Raw genomic sequence first — 18,728 nt, 5'->3', positions numbered from 1 at the left:
GTTGTTTTCCTCTATTTCTTTGCATTGATCACTAAAGAAGGCTTTCTTATCTCTTCTTGCTATTCTTTGGAACTCTGCATTCAGATATTTATATCTTTCCTTTTCTCCTTTGCTTTTCACTTCTCTTCTTTTCACAGCTATTTGTAAGGCATCCCCAGACAGCCATTTTGCTTTTTTGCATTCTTTTCTATGGGGATGGTCTTGATTCCTGTCTCCTGTACAATGTCACGAACCTCATTCCATAGTTCATCAGGCACTCTATCTAGGCCCTTAAATCTATTTCTCACTTCCACTGTATAATCATAAGGGATTTGATTTCAGTCATACCTGTATGGTCTAGTGGTTTTCCCTACTTTCTTCAATTTAAGTCTGAATTTGGCAATAAGGAGTTCATGGTCTGAGCCACAGTCAGCTCCTGGTCTTATTTTTGCTGACTGTGTAGAGCTTCTCCATCTTTGGCTGCAAAGAATATAATCAATCTGATTTTGATGTTGACTATCTGGTGATGTCCATGTATAGAGTCTTCTCTTGTGTTGTTGGAAGAGGGTGTTTGTTATGACCAGTGCATTTTCTTGGCAAAACTCTATTAGTCTTTGCCCTGCTTCATTCCGTATTCCAAGGCCAATTTTTTCTGTTACTCCAGTTGTTTCTTGACTTCCTACTTTTGCATTCCAGTCCCCTATAATGAAAAGGACATCTTTTTTGGGTGTTAGTTCTAAAAGGTCTTGTAGGTCTTCATAGAATCGTTCAACTTCAGCTTCTTCAGCATTACTGGTTGGGGCATAGACTTGGATTACTGTGATATTGAATGGTTTGCCTTGGAAACGAACAGAGATCATTCTGTCATTTTTGAGATTGCATCCAAGTACTGCATTTCAGACTCTTTTGTTGACCATGATGGCCACTCCATTTCTTCTGAGGGATTCCTGCCCGCAGTAGTAGATATAATGGTCATCTAAGTTAAATTCACTCATTCCAGTCCATTTGAGTTCGCTGATTCCTAGAATGTTGATATTCACTCTTGCCATCTCTTGTTTGACCACTTCCAATTTGCCTTGATTCATGAACCTGACATTCTAGGTTCCTATGCAACATTGCTCTTTACAGCATCAGACCTTGCTTCTATCACCAGTCCATCCACAGCTGGGTATTGTTTTTGCTTTGGCTCCATCCCTTCATTCTTTCTGGAGTTTTTTCTCCACTGATCTCCAGTAGCGTATTGGGCACCTACTGACCTGGGGAGTTTCTCTTTCAGTATAGGATCTTCCCAAATCAGGGATAAAACCCAGGTCTCCTGCATTGCAGGCAGATTCTTTACCATCTGAGTCATCAGGGAATCCCATATATAAATACACATATACAAATAAGTATACATATATGGGGTATTACTGAATGGGGGATTCTTAATATATATTTAAACATTATAGTCCAATTTATTAAATTTTAATAGATTTAATTTAATGAAATTTTAGTTTACACCCCAGCAGAATTTTTTATGGAATTTAAGAGAAAATATACTCAAATCACTAGTTAAGTTTTTGAAAAAGAAGAATAATTAAAAGTGAATTATTTTATACTTGTATAAAATTCATTACTAAATTACCATGAATAAAGCAGATTTTTTAAATTGCTGATGAAAGGCAAATGCAGGGAAAACAAATCCAGAAGAGATAATCAAAAGGCATATGTTTAGACTGCTGTATCAGTTAGGAACTGCCTTTGTCTGCAACAGAAGTTCAGGGAAGGAAAGGTATCTGCTGGCATCTGCCTGGTAGTGTTACCAGCAGAGAGGCTGGAGACTCCTCCTCTCAAAGGCCTTGGTTCTTGGGACCCATTGCAAGAAAGATTAATGAAGATAAGGAAAGACAGAACAGAGAGAACACCTCAAGAGAGAGGTGGGCCAGACCAAAGGAGGCTAAGGCACCAGAGGTCTGAGGTGCAGAGTTTTTAAGGCAAGGTTATTTCCATAATCCAGAGGGTCATTGATTGACAGTCTTGACTGAGAGCTGCAGGTTATATAACAAGAGGCTCCATTGTGCATATCTTCCCCATAATTGTCTATTATAATTAGCTGTTTGTATTTATGGAATATTTATGAATATTTAATGAGCCCAATGACTCATTGTTTACCTAAGTACATGAGGTGTATACAAGTGGCAGAGGAGCAAAAGTTCTAATAGTTGGCCAGTGGGGGGTGGGGGGTTTCCAGTCCCCTGACTATTTTGCAGTATTGATGGGGGCATATTTAGGGCCGGGCTGGTAAATAACTTGGTGGGATTAGGTGACAATTGGATGTTTAGCCATTGCGGCTCCCTCTTGTTGCTGGTGGTTAAGATCTGCTTAACAGGGGGACAGAAGCTATAATTGACAAATTTGGAGGGCTCAGTGGGGAGTAGCTTGAGAGCCCAATATTTAGGGGTTCCTACACTGCATGAATTTTACCACCGAGAATCCCATCAAGGTCTCAGGGTGAAGATAAAGAAATAATAATAATAACTTGTCCCTATAATTACAGTGTGGGAAGGGGAAAGTAACTATTTTGAAATGTGCCCAGGAGATTATGCTCTTCGTACTACCCTTGAAAGAAACTATCTTCTTTTAGTTTAACAAACTAAGAATGTTCTAAAAACTAACTGATCTGGGGAAAAGGATATACCCAGCTACAACCTTTTCAAATGTCCTCTCTCTCCTGATTTGGAGGAAAACTGAGAAGCATTTGTGAAAGATTATAGCTCAGAAGCTAAGGGTCACTAAAATATCTTTGCCTAACCATACAATGTTAGAACATCTGTCCTCCCCCTCATCCTGACACCACATCAAGCAGACTCCTGAATAATTGTGGTTTACAGCTTAAAGAACAGTAAGACTATCATATTTAAGAAGCCTCTAGAAAATCCAAAGACAATGAGGGATACAAAAACAAGGACACTAAAGGAATTTCAACCATTGACATATACACCTACATTGGGAACCTGGAATATTAGGTCCATGAATCAAGGTGAGTTGGACGTGGTCAGCAGGAGATGGCAAGAGTGCTGCTGCTGCTGCTGCTAAGTCACTTCAGTCGTGTCCGACTCTGTGAGACCCCATAGACGGCAGCCCACCAGGCTCCCCCATCCCTGGGGTTCTCCAGGCAAGAACACTGGAGTGGGTTGCCATTTCTTTCTCCAATGCATGAAAGTGAAAAGTGAAAGTGAAGTCATTCTGTCATGCCCAACTCTTAGCGACCCCATGGACTGCAGCCTTCCAGGCTCTCTGTCCATGGGATTTTCCAAGCAAGAGTACTGGAGTGGGGTGCCATTTCCTTCTCCGTGGCAAGAGTGAGCATCAATATTTTAGGAATTAGTGAACTAAAATGGACAGGAATGGGTGAATTTAATTCAGATGACCATTATATCTACTACTGTGAATAGAATCCCTTAGAAGAAATGGAGTATTCTTCATAATCAACAAAAGAGTGCAAAATGCAGTACCTGGGTGTGATCTCAAAAATGACAGAATGACCTCAGTTCCTTTCCAAGGCAAATCATTCAACATCACAGTAATCCAATTCTATGTCCCAAACACTAATGCTGAAGAAGCTGAAGGTAAACGGTTCTATGAAGACCTGAAATACTTTCTAAAACTAACACCAAAAAAAAGATGTCTGTTTCATCATAGGGAATTGGAAGGCAAAAGTAGGAAGTCAAGAGATAGTTGGAATAATGGGTAAGTTTAGCCTTGGAGTACAAAATGAAGCAGTACAAAGCTTAACAAAGTTTTGTCAAGAGAACACATTGGTTATAGTATACACACTTTTCCAACAACACAAAAGATGACTGTACACATTGACATCACCAAATGGTCAATATCAAAATCAGATTAATTATATTATTTGCAACTGAAGATGGAGGAGCTTTATACAGTCAGTAAAAACTGACTTGGCTCAGATCATGAGCTTCTTATTGCAAAGTTTAGGCTTAAGTTGAAGAAAGTATGGAAAAACCACTAAGTCATTCTTGTATTGCTGTGTCACTTCAGTCGTGTCCGACTCTGTGTGACCCCATGGACTGCAGCCTACCAGGCTTCTCCGTCCATGGGATTCTCCAGGCAAGAACACTGGAGTGGGTTGCCATTTCCTTCTCCAATGCATGAAAATGGAAAGTGAAAGTGAAGTTGATCAGTCGTGTCTGACTCTTAGCGACCCCATGGACTGCAGCCTACCAGGCTCTTCCATCCATGGGATTTTCCAGGCAAGAGTACTGGAGTGGGTTGCCATTGCCTTCTCCCCAGAAGACTCTAGCTGCTTTTAAAAAACAGAACTAGAGACCTCTGACCCACCAGCACTAAACTCAGCTTCTTGCCAGACCACCTGGGCTGTCAAACATTCTTGTATGACCTAAATCAAATCCCTTATAATTATACAGTGGAGGTGGCAAATACATTCAAGTGATTAAATCTCATTACAGTGTACCTGAGGAAAGATGGTCAGAGGTTCATAACAGTGTACAGGAGGCAGTGACCAACACTATCCCAAAGAAAAAGAAATGCAAAAAGGCAAATTGTTGTCTGAGAAAATCTTACAAATAGCTGAGAAAAGAAGAGAAGCAAAAGGCAAAGAGAAAAAGAAAGATACACCTATCTGAAGGCAGAATTCCAGAGAATAACAAGGAAAGATAATAAAGCCTTCCTCAGTGACCAATGCAAAGAAATAGAGGAAAACAATAGAATGGGAAAGACTATAGATTTCTTCAAGAAAATTGGAGATACCAAGGGAACATTTCATACAAAGATGGGCACAATAAAGGACAGAAATAGTATGGACCTAACAGAAGCAGAAGATATTAAGAAGAGGTGAAAAGAATACACAGAAGAACTATGAAAAAAGATCTTAATGACTTAGAAAACCATGATGGCTTGGCCACTGACCTAGAGCCAGACATCGTGGAGTATGAAGTTAAGTGGGCCCTAGGAAGCATTACTACTAACAAATTAGTGAAGGTGATGGAATTCCAGCTGAGCTATTTCAAATCCTCAAAGATGCTGCTGCTAAAGTACTGCAGTCAATATGTCAGCAAGTTTTGAAAACTCAGCAGAGGTCACAAAACTGGAAAAAGTCAACTTTCTTTCCAATCCCAAAGAAAGGCAGTACCAAAGAATGTTCAAACTACTGTACAATTGCCCTCATTTCACACAATGTAGTAAATATAGACTAACTCCTAGCCAACCTCACACAAAGGCATTGTTAGCCTCAGTTCTTTTTACTTGTTAGATTATACCTGGCTTTCAACCAAAAAATTAGAAGATATGTTAGAGGTAGCTATGTATATTTTCAAATAGAAAAAGTAGGGGGAATAGAAACCAGTTTATTGTCAGGTTTTTTTTTTTTTTCATTTCCATTGGAACTTTTAAAATATAAATGTGAGTATGTAAAACATGAAAATCTAATCAAAGTCTGCTGTATGTTTCATTTCTTCTGTCTGTTTACTTAGTGAGACCAAGAGGAGAGATTAGAAACAGAAAAAGTGCTGTTTGGAGCCAGGGAATCATCATTTCAGAATCACAAAGATATTGTCTACAGAACTGACTTTCCATGAAATAAATGGTGATAATACCAATTGGTATGTCTTGGCATCTTGATGCATTTGTTCATGGTTAATGGCAATTTTATACTCTAAAATTCTAGAAAACAGAAGTCACATCTTTAATGTGCTCTAGTCCATGCATTGCACAGATGAGTATTTCCTTCTCAATCAAGAGATAAACATGGAAGTTGTTATCTTGGAAATGTTATAAATTGGAAAGTATACTTTACTACTCTGTAATATCTCAAGAACAATTGAAAATGTTCTTTGTGAAAAAATCAACTGCAGGCTAAGTCTCAACATAAAAATTTCATTCTAAATGATATATATTTAAAAAGTGTGACTGACAAGAAACAGTGGCCTCTAATGAAAGATGTCTCACAAATCTCACTTATGCTCCCTACCATAAAGAATGAAATACACACCACATTTAAGGTCACATTTCTGAGTAATTTATTGCAAGATATTGTTGACATTGATTTATTGATATTGATTTCTAAGTTGTACAACATAGTAGAAGCTTTCTTCTTTTGCTTCCTTTCCTAAGCAGATCAAAGTAAATTAGTGAATTATGGATTGTGAGTTGTCTTGATTTTTGATAAAATATCAACATAGTAACTTTTCAATATCATATTTTTTCATTTAAATTTATTATTTTAATTAGAGGCTAATTACTTTACAATATTGTATTGGTTTTGTAATCACAATAATTAATTGTTTTAAAAAGATACATTGCAATAAGTTATTCCATCATTTTACATATTAACATGGTGAAATTTAAAAAAATAAAGGTTGAAATTTAAAATTGCATGATTTAAATTACATAAAATAATTTTTATTTTTAACAAGGGAAGTTTAGATGTAATATTCTTACAATGGTTTAATTATTTTACATCAACATGATATCTCTACAAACAAGTCAATTTAATGCTGACTCTTTTTTCCAATGGATTTTTATAGCTTTAGGGAAAAATAAATTTTTGTTTATTTTCTATCAGTCATTTTATAATACATTGAGATAAAAAATAATATAATTATTTTTGTGTTTAAAAATTATGCAAAGGAATATTATACCCATATATTAATATGTAAATAAATTTGACATTAGGTAAGATTAAATACCTTTAAAATTACTGGTAATAGGAAAACATACATTTTCTGTATTTTTCAGAATCTCTTAGTAACATTGTATGTATGTGCATGATAAGTCACTTCAGTCATGTCCAACTCTTTGCAACCTTATGGACCATAGTCCACCAGGCTCCTCTGTCCATGGGATTTTTCAGGCAAGAATACTGGAGTGGGTTGCCATGCCCTCCTCAGGGAAACCAAGTATCAAACCGGCAGCTCTTACATCTCTCGTATTGGCAGGTGGGATCTTTACCACTGAGCCGCCTGGGAAGCCCAACATAGTGTATATACTTCAAGAAAATTGTAAAATAGCACACCATCTAATAGTTTCCCTGATGGTTCAGACAGTAAAGAATCTGCCTGCAATGCAGAAAACTTCCTGAATCGGGAAGATCCCCTGGAGAAGGGAATGGCTGTCTACTCCAGTATTCTTGCCTGGAGAATTCCATGGACAGAGACACCTGGGAGGCTACAATCCACGGGGCCGCAAAGAATTAGACATGACTGAGCAACTAACACTTTCACTTTCTTTCACAATAATTTAATAACTAAGATTGTAGTTTAATAAGAAATGGATCTATACTAGGTGAAACATGCTTTTATTCGTGTCCAACATACCCTTAATTTATTTTGATAAGTTGCCTCCCTACTGTAACAATCTACTTCATCCAAATTTTCATCCATTTTTCTCCATCAGTATCTATTTCCTATATTAACTTTCTGCATCCTGGTTACCTAATGGCTTCCTCTACCCAGTCTGCATTTATGGTTTAGACTTAGGCTTTATCAATCTCTAATTTATCTTCCTCAAATTAAAAATGTGTTCTGTTTCACTTCCTGTTTTGTTAAGGTCTTGTGTTCTATTGGTGAGAAATCACTAACTTTATTACGCATTTTCACATGTTAATGCAGGTCAGTGTTGCAGTTCATAGATTGTAAAGTACTTAACATTTATATTTTTATTTCTCTAGTGCCTAGTGCAGCAGATACTTCATATGCATATTTAGCTAAGTATGCAATGTTAATAAGCAGTATTTAATATCTTTCTAAATATTTTCTTTAAATTTTGAAAGTATTTGTCTTTGGCCAAATACTTCACTACCTGTTAAACAATAAAAATATCAGGTTACACAGATTTGTTCCATGAAGTTCAAAGTCTTGTTCTATCCATGCTTCCTTCTGCATGTAGTCTTCATAGCATTATTATTTTTATCAGAAAACATGAATATGGATTGATTTACCCTGACACTGACTCAATGGACATGAGTTTGCCCAAGCTCTGGGAGAGGGTGAAGGACGGGGAAGCCTGGTGTGCTACAGTCCATGAGTTGCAAAGAGTCAGACATGACTGAGTGACAACAATATGTCACTACATAAGTGAAGTTACTTAGATTTATATAGAGGTTATTTCACAGAACTCATATATAAATATACCTATGAACAAGACATCTGTTGTAAATATCCCTTGCAATAAATTTTTCTAGATCATGTGGGATAATTTGAAAGTGTCTAATGCTTTGCAGTTGACTAGATTGACTCTGAAAATCTATCACCAAGAAATTAGTTGGATATTGCATAGTTATTCACAGTTGTTCTTATGTCATTAAGTCAACTAAGATTACTGGACCACAAAAAGAACATTCCAGTTATTTGAGCAGACTCATCTGAATGGAAATGATTATGCATTGATCAAATCAGATTCTCTAGGGCATTATTATTATGAGAAGTGAAATGCTTGAACTCATCATACTTTTTGTTGATTGATTAATTCTCTATCTAGCTTCTCCCTAATACAGAATTCACTGACTGAAAATAACTTTAAGAAGCAATATTTGCCCATTTTTGTCTGTTTCATTATACTTTACTTTGAATATGTGAAGAGTTAAATTTTCAAGTTGAAGAGATTGCAAAAAATGATAGCATTATATGTAACAATATTTCTAAAGTATTCAAACAAAAAACATATTTATAATATAACTAGTTTCTGTATGGAGCAGCATTTTAAAATGTCCTTTACTACACATTCCAATAAATAACAACAAAAAATTACATTGAATGTATGTGTGTATGTTCCCATTGCAATGTTTATTATTGAACTTCCCTGGTGGCTCAGACAGTAAAGTGTCTGTCTACAATGCGGGAGACCCGGATTCGATCCCTGGGTTGGGAAGATCCCCTGGAGAAGGAAATGGCAATCCACTCCAGGACTACTACCTGGAAAATCCCATGGACAGAGGAGCCTGGTAGGCTACAGCCCTTGGGGTCCCAAAGAGTTGGACACAACTGAGTGACTTCATTTTATTATTAGCAGTTATAAATTAGAGGTGCTTTGCCAACAAAGGTCCATCTGGTCAAGGTTATGGTTTTTCCTGTGGTCATGTATGGATGTGAGAGTTGGACTGTGAAGAAGGCTGAGTGCCGAAGAATTGATACTTTTGAACTGTGGTGTTGGAGAAGACTCTTGAGAGTCCCTTGGACTGCAAGGAGATCCAATGAGTCCATTCTGAAGATCAGCCCTGGGATTTCTTTGGAAGGAATGATGCTAAAGCTGAAACTCCCGTACTTTGGCCACCTCACCCGAAGAGTTGACTCATTGGAAAAGACTCTGGTGCTGGGAGGGATTGGGGGCAGGAGGAGAAGGGGACAACAGAGGATGAGATGGCTGGATGGCATCACTGACTCGATGGACGTGAGTCTCAGTGAACTCCAGGTATTGGTGATGGACAGGGAGGCCTGGCATGCTGCGATTCATGGGGTCACAAAGAGTCGGACACGACTGAGCGACTGAACTGAACTGAACTGAAGCCACTCAGAACTGGTTATTTTTCCAGGTAGCATTTTTGGAAAAATAAAAGGTGGACATTACATAACTTTAAAATAACAGTAGCTTTTATCTCTCACTTTGTCTCTTTTGTTCTCTGGAGCCTAGACTACAGACTATAGTCTCAGTAAATTGTTGCTCCATGAATGATGAAAAGGAAAATGTTATACCAGACACTTCATTCCATGGAAAGGCACAATTAAGGAGACAAACATTTAGATAAGTTATAAGTTGTATTATTTTTTTTTCTTTTTTCTTTTTTTTAATTTCTTTTAATTATAAATATCAAAATGAATCCACCACAGGTATACATGTGTTCCCCATCCTGAACCCTCCTCCCTCCTCCCTCCCCATACCATCCCTCTGGGTCGTCCCAGTGCACCAGCCCCAAGTTGTATTATTTTATAAGAATCTATATCAGAAAGGTAGTAGGTAAAAATCCATCTTTTAATTTCCAACTCAAATATTTTATTTCTGCTTAAACATCTTAACTCCTTTACATATTAACCTTTATGAGTTAATTATTTGTATAGCACTTGGAGAAGGCAATGGCAACCCACTCCAGTACTCTTGCCTGGAAAATCCCATGGACAAAGAAGCATAGTAGGCTACAGTCCATGGGGTCCCAAAGAGAAGGACATGACTGAGCAACTTCACTTTCACTTTCACTTTCAGATACTTCATAATAAACTGGCTTATCTCACTTAGCATAATGTTCTATGTAGAATGTAAAAGAATTCCCTTCCTTTTTAAGGCTGAATTATATTCCAAGTATGTATAGACAATATTTTGTTTATTCAGTGATCCTTTGATGGACATTCAGGCTGCTTCTACCTCTTGGTTATTGTGGATACCATTGCTGTGAACACTTGTGTGTATAGATATTATTTCAAGGTCCTACTTTGAATCCCTTTGGATATATACCCAGAAGTGGAATTGCTATTTTTAATCTTTTGAGAAACCTCCATACTGTTTTCCAAAACAGTTGCACGATTTTATAATCACATCCTACAGTCCACAAGAGTTCTCCTTTGTCTACATCCTTGAAAAACACTTTTCTGTTTTTATTCCTTTCCTTATTCCTTCCTTCCTTCCCTCCCTGTTTTATCTCTTGTTGAGAGTTAATTAATGGCTGTGTGATGATATCCTATTGTGGTTTTAGTTTACATTTCTCTGATCATTAGTGATGTTGAGCATCTTGTTATGTTTGCTTAAGTCTTTTGCCTATTTTTAAACTGGGTTATTTCATTTTTTGTTATTGAGTTGTAGGAGTTCTTTATATATTCTAGATCCCAACCTCTTATCAAATGTATGATTTGTAACTATTTTCTTCTATGCTGCAGATTACATTTTCATTCTGTTGATTGTATCGTTTGATGCACAAAAGTTTTCAAATTTTATTTACTCCCATGTGTCCATTTTTTGTTTTTGATGTCTGTTGCTTTTAGGTGTCATGCCCAATAAGGTATTCTCAAATCCAATTTTATGATGTCACTGTCCTGTTTTCTTACAGGTGTTTTATGGTTTTAAGTCTTACTTTAGAGTTTTTAATCCATTTGAGGTAATTTTTGTATGTGAGATAAGGACAGAATTCATTTGTTGGATAATAATACCTAGTTTTCTCAACAGTATTTGTTGAAGACAACTGTCATTTTAGCATTTGAGTGATTTTGACATCTTATAGATTTTTTTTTTAGTATAAAATCAAAGTACTCTACTAATGTAGATTGAGTGGAGATGCAGAAGTAGGTACTGTTAATAGAATAGTAAAGAAAAAAGAGTAGAATGTGACATGATTTTTTTTCAAATTTCACAATGTATGACACTTGCACTCTGCTGCAACAGAGCATATAAAATGTACTATTATATAAAATATATTAAAAGATAATAAAGTAGATGATATTAAAATTTACAGTAAATGTATAGTAATTTTTATCAGAGGCTTCTTCTCAAGAATAAATATATAGAGATATAGATATAGATATATTCAATGAAATTAGTCATTTGAAATCAGAAATGAATATTGAACGACAAAGCTTAAACAGTTTTAAGAGGTTCTGAATTGGCAATAGTTCAGTTATAAAATAAGCCTGGATTCTTTCACAGACACATGCATTTTCAATTGGAGACATGGTAAACTATAATTTTAGTAACTGAAATTTTGTTAGAAATTTATGAAAAACATACTAAAATGGTATTCTACAAAAAATTAAAGCTCTTACATTGTCACCAGCTGTTCACAGAATACATGATTTTCTAATAATATCAAAGTTCAATTAATTTAAAATTTGAAAAATTTCAATGTTTTGGCTTTAGTTGTTATGTGATATAAATAATCATACAACTTTTATTAATTATATACTGTACAATTAATTGGGCTTCCCTGGTGGCTCAATGCAAGGAATATGCCTGCAATGCAGGAGTTTCGGGAGATGCAGCTTCCATCCCTGGATCGGAAAGATCCCTGAGGAGGGCATGGCAACCTACTCCAGTATTCTTGCCTAGAGAATGCCACAGATAGAGGAGACTGGCAGGCTACAATCCATAGGGTCACAAAGAGCCTGACTCGACTGAAGGCACCTACATGCACATGCTGCTAAGTCACTTCTTTCGTGTCTGACTCTGTGCGACCCCATAGACGGCAGCCCACCAGGTTCCCCCGTCCCTGGGATTCTCCAGGCAAGAACACTGGAGTGGGTTGCCATTTCCTTCTCCAATGCATGAAAGTGAAAAGCGAAAGTGAAGTCTCTCAGTCGTGTCTGACTCTTAGCAACCCCATGGACTGCAGCCTACTGGGCTCCTCCATCCATAGGATTTTCCAGGCAAGCGTACTGGAGTGGGGTGCCATTGCCTTCAAGTGCAGAGCCAGCCTAATAGTTCTCAGGCTTCTCCATTCACTGTATCTTGTCAACATGGAAATCCAGTGAGAAAACCTGGGCACAACATCACGTGTCTGTGGCAATCTCGTAAAAAGTGTCTCAGACTCCCTAATGAGTTTTCTACCATGAAGCATCTGAACATGGAGGAAAAGATGTATATCCAGGGCAGGGTCTTTGGGGTTGTAAGCCTCTCCACAAACAGAGGTTTTCTTTCATTACTCACTTACAGGACAAGCACCATTCAAAGAATGCCCTGCTTGCAGGATAAAACAAAATGATCCAAGGCAAGTAGGAAATCAGAAATCTTCTACCAAGAAGCCAGTTGTAGAGGGGCACAAGCTCAACTTCTAGAGCACAAAAGGCCATTGTGAATCATTCCAGTGATGCCCTTGTGCTACTTAGGAAAGGATCAATAAAACTTGTCTTTCAAGATTTTGCAGATGAAAAAGAGGACCAATAACTAAAAGAGGACCAATAACTAAACACATCTGACTAACAGCTGCTTTAATATTAAAATAAAATATTGGTAAATATTCAGAATGTGGTCACAGATTGTTAGAAACATGAAAACAAATTATCAGTGCTAGCCATTAGAAGCATGGAATCTCCCTCCACCCTTGCCAAATGCATTTATGAACTTAATTTTACAGTTCAGAGTAAATAACAAGAAAAAGACTCAGTAATGCTGCAGTGAAATATAATTCCTCTTCAGTGGGACTCAAAGGGGAAGTCTCTCAGTCAGGTTGGACTATTTGCGACCCCATGGACTGTAGCCCACCAGGCTCCTCCATCCATGGGATTCTCCAGGCAAGAGTACAGGAGTGGGTTGCCATTTCCTTCTCCAGTGGGACTCAAAGTCAAATATATTTCACACACTGTTACTGAAGAAGGCACCAAAACTTAATGAAACAGAGACCACAGAATGAATTGTTTTATCTCCTCCCATGATGCTGAGGGGAAACCATATTCTGCTCTCTGAGCAAATCCCTTTCTTCTCTGTTTAAAAAAAAAAAAAATCTAAGCAGAAAAATAAAAGAAAAGAAAACTACTGTGGGGTTGTCAACCAGATTATCTGTAGGATGTCTCTCAGAGCTGATAGATCCTGATGGAAACTGGTATGATCAGAATTCAGTACCATTCACATTGGGATATACATGGAATATTCTAAAACCAACATGAGCAGATGAAATAGAAGCATTAAATATTTTTTATTTATATCCCAAAAGGAGCACAGTTTCATATTTACAAAACTGTTTAAGCTGGTTTGAATAATTAAAAAGCTTCAGGACACCTATGCCCCCTCATATCAGAAGGGGCCACCAATATCTGACTATAGATGTATTTTATTTAGAAATCAGTAGCTTGATTTTCTTACTTAAACCAATATATTTTCACTTACTATTATCATAAAAATTTACCAGTCTGAATAGATCTTGTAAATATTTGTGTATAGAACAAACACCTTTCATGTTACTGCAGCCACTAGAAATATATTCTGTGGTGTCCTAGAAGCATTGTTGGTAGGTTCTAAAGTGTTTCTAGATTCTCCTGTCAATTGTAAGTAATTGTTATATATTCTGTGCAGTGGATGAATGTTCTTGAAATTTGTGTAAATACTTCTGCAAAGGTACTGAAGCTTTAAAGTCAAAACAGTTTTGTAGTACTGTGAATTTTTTTTCTTTTTTTGTATTATATACCTTGTAGAACTCATTTTGCTGGCTGAGAGAGTATAGAATAATATATATCATGCCATTTTTGTTGAAGAAAAGCTATTTGAAAGTATTTTTTGGTTTTCCTTAACATGTATCCACTCTAAACATTATCATGTGCAAGCTCAGAGCTTGGACAGATATTTTTTATATTTGTAAATTGGTTTAAATACATGGCATTTTATATGTGTTTTCAACTGTATTATATAAGCATTATGTGCAGGTGTGATATTTTCTTCACTACTCTTTCTATCTTAGTATAGTGTAGAATTTTATTGTATTATTCTTCCGTTCTTAATACTATACCACATTCCTCCCCAGAAACTTCTCATTCCCTTAAATTGTCTTTTACCCCTAGTATTAAATTTATCCATTTATAACTGCCTATTGCCTGTTCTATTAGCATCCAAAAATATGGAAAGTCTCCCAACCACCATTTCTGCTGTGTCCTTAGGATGTGCAGTAAAAATATAAACCTAATAGATTATGTTATAAAATGGCTTTATTTACTTTGATGACTATTTATAGTTTTTATTTAAAAATGCTGAACATTAAAAAATTAGTTTCTATACTGATCAAGTATATTCCAGACATAGTCAAGCATTCAGATTTGCTGAAATTTCAAAACAGGTGATTGGTGATTTGATATTTCTCTCATGGCTCTGAAACATCTTGTTTCTGAAACATCTCACCCACTCTGAAACATCTTGAAAATATTTTTGCTTTATTTCCTGAAATGACATCATGGAAAAATGTCATGGGTACAGTTATTACAGCTTTCAGTATGTTCTCAAAAATGCTATAAATTACTTCCAATATGTGTGTGTGTGCTCATTTGCTTCAGTCATGTCTGACTCTTTGCAACCCTATGAACTGTAGATTGTCCAACTCCTCTGTTCATGGAATGTCCCTGACAATACTGGAGTGGGTTGCCATGCCCTCCTCCACAGGACATTCTCAACCCAGGGATCAAACCCACATCTCTTTCATCTCCTGCATTGGCAGGCAGATTCTTTACCACTGAGCCACCATGGAAGCCCCTAATTACAGTATATGGAATTATTGAAATGAAAGAAAATTAATTTAATAATTCTGTATTCTTTGTTAATGATCATTTGTTGAGTTATAAGAGCATTTTACAATTTAAGTATTGCTAACCCCAATTCAAGTCCTTCTTGAAATAAAGGAAATTTTTGCCCAATATTCAATAATAAATTACAAGTAGTCAGTGTGATTTGCAGTCCCTAAACTGATATACTGCATTAAAGTGTGTTATATTAGGAGCTTCAGGAAAAGAAAAATTTTATAGGTGACTTAGCAGGATAAACAAATGAAAATTTGTGTTGAAATTTCTCATTAGAAAAATCATTAATAATTTTATATAGTTTCTAGCATGAATCCATATTCAGAAGATTTTAATTTTAATGGAGAACATTATTTTTCTTTTAATTTTTAATTTTTTAATTATTATTATTTTTTTTTACTTTACAATATTGTATTGGTTTTGCCATACATCAACACGCATCCGCGATGGGTGGACTCCCAAACTCTGCAATACAAATTTAAATAGATTTTTTTTTTTTTTTTAGGAGGGAGGAGATAATGTAATGGTTAGTCTTTGTAGGAAAGAAGAAACTTTACACTACATGTTGGATGAGTTAGTACAGGGGCTCAGTGGACCAGCTGGTGGGGCACCAGCTAGTAATGGGTTCCATAGCTCAGGCATGGCTGGGCCTTGTCTTTATGTGGCCAGAACCAGATGATAGCATGGATATCTTCTTCACAGGTTAAGCCCACTTGTTGGTGATGGAGGGGACTAAATTAGGGTCTTTCTTGGCACCTGAAGCTGCCTTTGGGGCAAGCATAAAATAGGGTTCTAGTCCCTTGTCTGCAGCCAGCATGCTCTCCCTCTCCAGCTCAGTTGCCTTCTCATTATCAGTAGAAACACCACCTCCAGATTCCACAGAGCACACCACGGAGATATCACTGGGACCTTGGACCCTCATGACCTATGATGTCAGTGTTTCATCTCTGCAGAGTAAACCTGACACCATCTTGCTCCCTGTGTGAGCATGCATGTGGTCACTGCAGTCTGTATCTGACTCTGTGTGACCCTATGGACTACAGCCTGCCATGCTTCTCTGTCCATGGGATTCTATAGGCATGAATACTAGAGTGAGTTGCCATGCCCTCCTCCAGGGAATCTTCCCCACCCAGGGATTGAACACATGTCTCTTACATCTCCTGCATTAGCAGGTGGGTTCTTTACCACTAGTGACACCTAGAAAGCCCCATCATGCCTGCTACAAGCACCAAATAATAGTATATTTTCATATTGTTTAATTTATGAAATGTTTGATTTTAACATTTATAATATTTTCATTACACATAATATAGTGACTTTAATTAATTTGAAAAATAAAACATAATTTTGAAAAACATATGCATCTTTCCAAAATCAAACCATTTCTTCCAAATATATGAAACAATGAGGTATGGCTATACATAAATAAGTAAAATGCTTCTGATAGCCAATTCAGTGATGGTATTATGTTTAGGGGAAATTGGACATGTAAATCCATGTTTTCAACTTTAAAACTACATGCAGGAAACTATTTGTGATAAAATTTTAGCACCTAAACTTCATGACAATATGAATATAAAATGCACAATGTATTTTAAAGACAATTTGAATAAAGGATGTAGATAGTCTTATTATTTTTTTATATAGACTGAATGATGAAATATTTTTAATCTATTAGTTAAAATACATTAAAAATAAATTTCATTTTTATTTTCAATGTGGCTACTAAAAATGTTAAATAACATATGGATTTTTAAGGCTTAGTTTGAATAAACTATGTATATAATCTCGTTGTTTATGTAGACTGAATGCTAAAATAATATTTTTAATCTATTATGTAAAATACATTTAAAAATGTAATTCCAGTTTTTCTCTTTACATTCCATTGTGGCTACTAAAAATGTTTAAATAAAGTATGTGGTGTACATTATTTTTCTATTGGACTTCTATTATCTAAACTTTATTGCCACCAAAACTGCTCAACCTCTAACATCTTGTTTTGCACATTCTGCTATAATATACCTCCAATTTCAATCTTTCTCCGTCTGTACTTTTGTGCATCACTACTATAGGATTTTTTCCAGAACTTGAGTTGAATGCCATCCAAACTGTCACAGACGCAGTGTGGGTTTTCACTCTCCCTCTCACTCAACACACACATGAAATTGTTTGTTCATAACATTTCACCTTCAAAGATCCAAAATTCGTAATCTGTCTTCCCTTTCTTGTCCATCTCTTCCCTTCACATTTATTCCTTTTTCTTCCCTTCATTCTTCTTCCTTCCTTCCTCTTCTTCACTCTCTTCCCAGTTTTGCTCTCATCTTGCCATTTCACTTTCTCTACCTCACCTTCAAATTTTCTTACCTGTAAAGTTTTCAGTGCCACTGGAGCCTAACTACACTTCTTCCACATGTTGTTAACTAAAAGGCATAATCGATTTGACAACTCTGCTCTTACATTTCCAGAAAACTCAATGACCTTTTTACCCTGAAATAAACTTGTACTTTCTCTTTTTCTCACACATACTCAAAACCATATATTATCACTTGAAAATGAAGTGTATATATATATATATATATATATATATATTCACACTAAGAAAAAAATCACCATATTATACTTATTAGTCTCACAATCAATAATGAGTTGCATGTGTCTTCATGCAACTTCAAAGGGAAGATCTCCACTTTTGCTATAGATCTAATCTTCTTTCCCCTATTCAAGGATGTCACACTTTTGTTATCTCCAGTTTTATGTATCAAAATTTTTCTTTTCCTTCCTACTTGAAAGGTATATTTGTACACATTACCTCTTTAAAAACAAACAAAAAAAAACAAAGCTAACTCCTCAATACACTGTAAATTTACTACTTTTTCAGACATGCCACCTAAGCTAACATAAAAAAAAAAAAAAGAGGAAGAAGAAGATGTCCTTTTAATTATAGGGGATATAGGAAAAACAGGAAGTCAAAAGATACCTGGAATAGCAACTAAGCTTGGCCTTGGAGTACAAAATGAAGCAAAGCAAAGGCTAATAGAGTTTTGTCAAGAGAACACTCTGGTCATAGAAAACACCATTTTCTGATAACACAAGTGACTAATCTATACATGGTCATCACTAAATGGTCAAAATTGAAATCAGGTTGATAATGTTCTTTGCAGCAGAAGAGAGAGAAGCTCTATAGATTTAAAAAAAAAAAAATACTGGGGCTGACTATGGCTCAGATCATGAGCTCCTTATCTCAAAGTTCAGACTTAAATTGAAAAAAAAGTAGGAAAAAATGACTAGACCATCCAGTTAAGTTCAGTTCAGTTGCTCAGTAATGCCCAGCTGCAAATGATGGACTGCTGCATGCCAGGCTTCCATGTCCATCACCAACACCCAGAGCTTGCTCAAATTCATGTCCATCAAGTCGGTGATGCCATCCAGCAATCTCATCCCCTGTCATCCCCTTCTCCTTCTGTCTTCAATCTTTCCCATCATCAGGATCTTTTCTAATAAGTCAGTTTTTTTAATCAGGTGGCCTAAGTATTGGAGATT

At 36.2% G+C, this 18,728-nt stretch overlaps 1 pseudogene; it reads left to right on the top strand.

The window, feature by feature from the left end:
• LOC104993815 overlaps positions 1 to 15,867 on the top strand; it is a 181,208-nt pseudogene extending 165,341 nt beyond the window's left edge.
• The last annotated feature ends 2,861 nt before the right edge of the window (positions 15,868 to 18,728 follow it).

The sequence above is a fragment of the Bison bison genome, unplaced genomic scaffold, assembly GCF_000754665.1.
Source record: "Bison bison bison isolate TAMUID 2011002044 unplaced genomic scaffold, Bison_UMD1.0 scf7180017864246, whole genome shotgun sequence".
NCBI classification, from domain to species: domain Eukaryota; kingdom Metazoa; phylum Chordata; class Mammalia; order Artiodactyla; family Bovidae; genus Bison; species Bison bison.
This window is presented reverse-complemented; position numbering and strand designations above follow the sequence as displayed.